Below are 6,000 nucleotides of genomic sequence, written 5' to 3'. Positions count from 1 at the left end.
ACGGGTTTCGCCGTGTAAACGGAAGGTGATGGGTTCGATTCCTGTCTGGCTCGGCAAAGTCAGATCCCTCCAAAGAGCAAATATCAACTAGCGGTGTGCTGAATTTCAGAGGTTGTGAGTTCGATGCTCGTACCGGGATGATGAAGTTTTCATATTTTTTTTTTTTCAAAGTTGATGTAAAAAGTTTCATTTTTGGCTGTATCTGAGTTTAAAACAGCGAAGGAAAAATCTTCATATAAAAAATCTTTTGACGCTAATTAAGATAAAAAAAAATAAAAGGGAACTTGGCTCTCCTTTCTCGCGCACGAAAATCGGTAAAAAGAATCTAAAAAAAAAACCTTCACCAGGATTATCCGGCGGAACATCGATTTCTCTACTACACTTGCGGGTGTAATGTCATACGTCCAAATATAACCTGTTACTGTTCATAGATGAACAATGATTGTAAACAAAACGAAATAAATTAGCTAAGTGGTGCTAACAATGAGAATCGCAAAAAATCATCTACTGATTTTTTGAAAAGTTTGAGAACGATTTTCTTTTGCGTGTTTCGTCTCCACTCTCATTCGCGGGTGAAGAAAGTTCATCGTTTGATATGCATATGGGTCATTCCAGGTCAACTGAGTACACTTTTGGACTCGACCTTCACCGATTTGGACCAAACATGGAGGGAACGTTCATCTATCGATAGTTAACAGAAATTCCAAGTTTGGTGCTGATTGGACGATTTTCTTAAAAACTTTTTTTTATTTTAATCATAACTTTGCAAATACTTGAGCAAAAGACTTTCTACAGGTTGCATTTTATAGAAAATTGTCCTAGGAATTCGATAAAAATAAAATTTTAACTCTTAAATGCCCACTAATATTATATTTTAACGTTTGGAGTATTAAAAGTCAGTTATTGAACAATTCCTTGTGTTTTTATATGTTTTATTTTATCACCATCTTGTTCCCCGGACAATTTTACGTAATAATAAATGTACACCTCAAACTAAAATGAACTATTGGACAGATACAGCGATTTTACTGAAAAAAGTTTGATTTTGCGCAGCACTCGGAAGAACATGGTGTACTTTTCAACAAAAAAGGATGAATCCCGCATAGTTCGGTTTTTATATGTGTGAAACTTATTTCGGATTTGAATTCATAGGACAGAGTGCAGCGCAAAATCAAACTTTTTTCAGTAAAATCGCTGTATCTCACCAAAAGATCATTTTAGTTTGAGGTCTACATTGATTATTATGTAAAATTGTCCGGGGAACACGATGGTGATAAAATAAAACAAATAAAAATATAAGGAATTGGTTAAAACTGAATTTTAATACTTAAGGGTGCACAGCAACGAAGGAAGTTGTTGTCTTCTTATTCCAAAATGGTCAAAGTTATGAACCCAATCCTGCAACAACGGGATTGTAAAATTAGTCAAACTTTGTTGTGAATTACTTTTTGGACAGTACTTTAGGGGATCAATAAAAAAAAATGTCGATAGTACCCGTAATTTTGAAGATACTAAAATGTCTGTAATAAAAATCCGGGTGCAAAATCTCTGGTTGATGTGCACCCTTTTAAAACATTAAAGTACAATATTAGTGGGCATTCAAAAGTTAAAATTTTAATTTTATTGAATTCCTTGGACAATTTTCTATAAAATGCAACCTGTAGAAAGTCTTGTGCTCAAATAGTTGCAAAGTGTGCAAAGTGATTAAAAGAAAAAAAGTTTGTTAGAAAATCATTAAAAAAAGAGGATGGTGCCTAAAATAGAGGGATGGTCCAATCAGCACCAAACTTAGGATTTCTGTTGACTAACGATAGATGAACGTTCCCGCCAAGTTTGGTCCAAATCGGTGAAGGTCGAGTCCAAAAGTGTACTCAGTTGACCTGGAATGACTTATAATGGAAATTTAAAAAATGAGTTTTTTTCGAAAATAAACGGTATTTTGTGACAATTCAAATATTTTTACAAAAAAAAGTGTTTTTTTGTGTGAAAATGCATGCAAAATTTCTCATCGTTTGATAGCCATATTGCAAATTATGAAAATTTTAACATTTTCAAAATATACGATATTATGTGAAATTAAAAAATGTATACTTTCAAACTTACTGAAAAATAAATTGAAGCATTGAAAATTTAGCATGAAAATAATCCAAATAATAACTCTCTATTCTCACAGTATCGAGCCAAAAATCATTAAAATCCATAAACTTGAAAGGGGTCACTGTACTTTCATGAGAATTTGAAAAATGAACCTCGAATTCGTGATCACGTATACTTCTTAGAACAATGTTTCACGGATATCAAAGGGGATCGGGGCATCATTTTCCGATTTCGTGTGTTGACCCGAATCGGAAACGTTAATAAAAAATATTTTTTTAAGCCGATGCAAATATAAAAAAAATATAACAATTAAAATTACAACCCATAGATTAAACACTTGGATGAAAAAAGTGTTTTTAAATGCATATAACACTAGTTCAGTTGTTTTTCAATCATTAGTTTTCAAAACAAAGGAAAAAAATTAAAACATTTTTTCAGTAGCCTGTTTGAATTGAACCAGTACTGTATTTCTATTTCCATATTTTTTTTATTTTTTAAGAATTTTAAATTTTAGGTTTAATGCAAAAGAGTAAAATTCTGCTTGATTTATTTAAAGTTCAACGGAGCACATCAACCAGAGCTTCTAAATCAAGATTTTTGTTACAGACATTCTAGTATCTTCAAAACTACGGGAACTATCAATTTGATTTTTTATTCATGCTCTAAAGTACTGTCGATACGAAAATTACAGTTTGACTATTTTTACAACCGGGATGCAGTGATGTCAACCATCGCGACGCTCATTTTTGGTTCGCGGCACATTTTTTGTTTGTAGTGCTTTTCAGTTACGGAATTTGACAAAGTTGTGTATGAAGGACTTGTAGAACACTGTCGGGATGTTGCAGTAATGGGTCTGTAAGTTAGACAATTTTGGAATAAAAAGACATCAACTTCATTGGTTGTTGTGTACCCTTAATAAACAGTTGAAAAAATCATGAGGCGTCCCCGGCTGAGAGGGAACCACATCCGGGTTCGGGAGGGTGTGATAGGGGAAAAGTGACGATAATTGACCGCGCATCAGCCCGCGCCACGGCCTTAAAAAGTGCATCATTTCAATTCAAAGCCCGAGTAAGTGATGGCCCGGCGGCGGCGAGCGACGAAATGCGCGCCAGGTTCCGCCGAGCCAATTACGCACTTCCTATCTCGCACGAGCGGTCAAACTGAGCTTCACAGATAAGAAGATAGCGTTTTTTGAGTATGTTTTGTTTTTTATGCAAGGTTTACAATTAGGTGAATTGCTTTGGATATTCATTTTTTTTTTACTTTCAAAATTTGTTGATACCATAATCTGGGGTGAATCGGGACTACAGTCTGAATAGGGACAGCAGTTTTTAGAGCACTTAAAGCTTTTAAATTTGGATATGGATGTATACATTTTGTTGGCCTGAATCTGTTCTAACCGAAACCAACCAGAAAAATCAAAATATTGTGTTCCAACATGGTAAAAACTGCTGTCCCAATTCGCCCCATGTGTCCCGATTGACCCCAGTTTACGGTATCATACATTTTACTTTTAGATGGTCTATTTGTCTGTGATCCAAACCCCCCATCATAATCATATCGCATATCTCATCGCTCTCACCAAGTCTCTCTCGCAGGTCTCAAACTGATAAAAAGTCGGTCGCGGGCATTGAGTTGAGTAATCGCAAGCGTCGAATCTCAACTGAGCCATCAATCATGAACTTTTCCGCTCGGTTCGACGTCTCTTCAAAGTCGTCGTCGTCGTCGTCCAAAGGGAAGGTAAGGTGACGGGTTCCCACCATTACAGGAAACTCGCCGAATGTCATAAATTAGACCGTTTGGTTGCGACGGCGGAATTTCACTCTGTTATCCGATATGGCGTTGAAAGATTGTCGAGTGATAATTTTGGTTGAAGGTGGTTTCAAGTTCTGATTGTGACCTTTTAGGGAGTTTTTCGGAGAATTAAAATGCTGTTAAAAAGGAAATCGATTGAAATTGATCTCACCATTTCGGAAATTAAAATTTTAAGTAAAAATATTCTTAGAATATTCAAAATATTTGATGTTTTTAAACCTCGATTATGTTCAAAAAGTAAAAAAAAATGCAGCTAGATTTTCAAAAGAGTATCATTGAAAAACGGAAGATTATCGTTTATTTATCGTATATCGTTATAATCTAGACATCTAGACATAATCTTTTTTCGATGGATCAACTATAATCTCGTTTGAACGAGCTGTCAAGTAGGACCTTTTCTGTCATGAAGGGCCGCAAAGTTTTTTTTTTTAATTTAAAATATCAATTTTAAACCCTTTGCGGTCGTACAAAGGTACTCAGAAAAATAAGCTTTATCGTTGTGAACAATAATATCATAAATTTAAGCATAATTTTAGGACCTAATTGTTAGAGAGGTAGAAACTAGGGTAGAAATCTTCCTCAAGAAGAAATTTGCAATTATTTGAAAAACGTTGATCAAAATCGAATTTCAAAATTTGCAAACCCTGATCAAAATTTGAAAAAAAAAAACAATTTCTTAAATAAGAAAATAATTTTTCATAGTTTGAACTTCGGCAATGCTATCTAGTTGGTCATGCTCTCCTATGATCTTTCATGGCACAAAGAACTTGAATGCAAGATATCATGCAAGTTGAGCTTTCTCGTAAGCTTGATTTGTGGTGCTGCTTTGGAAAACTATTTTCATTTTGTTCGGAAGCTTCGCCTAGGTTTTTCTTAAATGCTTAATTTTGTATTAAATTATATCACACTGCGTGCTAAAAATAAATAAAAAATTTATATCACAAATTAAGACTATCGAACTAAAAACGGTCACTAACATAGTCATTCAAAATTCCTCGTAGAGTTTAAAGGTATGAAAACTAATTTTAAAATCAATACCCTAGATCCTCACTCAAATGTATTTTACCAAGCTTAATCTTATGAATAGTTTTAACTCTCTGAATGGTGGTTGGCCCTCAAAATGCTGCTGCTGGCTGATGACTTGAAAAGCGCACATCAACAACAATTAAAAGCCCCCGAAATAAGAGAAGAATGCGCACCCTATTCATTCTGGAAAGAAAGTGGGGTGATTTTGCTTCCCACACTAAATGAGCAATTGAGCGCAGCTTGAAGGGCGCCTAAATCGTATACTAAATCGCTTAAGAGATCTAAGCTTGTCTTAAATTTTCTTTTCTGGAGTTGACCCGGTGATGGCTTTTTGACATGGGTTGCTCACGGGAATTTCTTAATTGCATTTAAAGGGTTTTTATGGCTTCATTCAACAACTGTAAAATCATTGTTTTGAAGGGACTAATCGCTGTTTAAAGCAGAGCGAGCCGTTTTATCAGGGACAGGCAGTTTTATGGCATTTTTCTGTAATATCTTTCAAGCATTGTCGACTTAAAAATCTTTTCAGCATGTTAGGTTTAATGTTTTTCTCGAATCATCAATTCAAATATTTTTATCATTCATACAAAAATATTTCAAAATTAATCAATTAATTGGTTTTTATAACTATGCCGATAAATTTGTTACTTGTTACTTGTTACTTGTTACTTGTTACTTGTTACTTGTTATTTGTTAGTTGTTAGTTGTTACTTGTTACTTGTTACTTGTTACTTGTTACTTGTTACTTGTTACTTGTTACTTGTTACTTGTTATTTGTTAGTTGTTACTTGTTACTTGTTACTTGTTACTTGTTACTTGTTACTTGTTACTTGTTACTTGTTACTTGTTACTTGTTACTTGTTACTTGTTACTTGTTACTTGTTACTTGTTACTTGTTACTTGTTACTTGTTACTTGTTACTTGTTACTTGTTACTTGTTACTTGTTACTTGTTACTTGTTACTTGTTACTTGTTACTTGTTACTTGTTACTTGTTACTTGTTACTTGTTACTTGTTATTTGTTATTTGTTATTTGTTATTTGTTATTTGTTATTTGTTATT

Source organism: Culex pipiens, chromosome 1 (genome assembly GCF_016801865.2).
Source record: "Culex pipiens pallens isolate TS chromosome 1, TS_CPP_V2, whole genome shotgun sequence".
NCBI classification, from domain to species: Eukaryota; Metazoa; Arthropoda; class Insecta; order Diptera; family Culicidae; genus Culex; species Culex pipiens.
The sequence above is the reverse complement of the archived record's forward strand: the minus strand, read 5'-3'. Positions refer to the sequence as shown.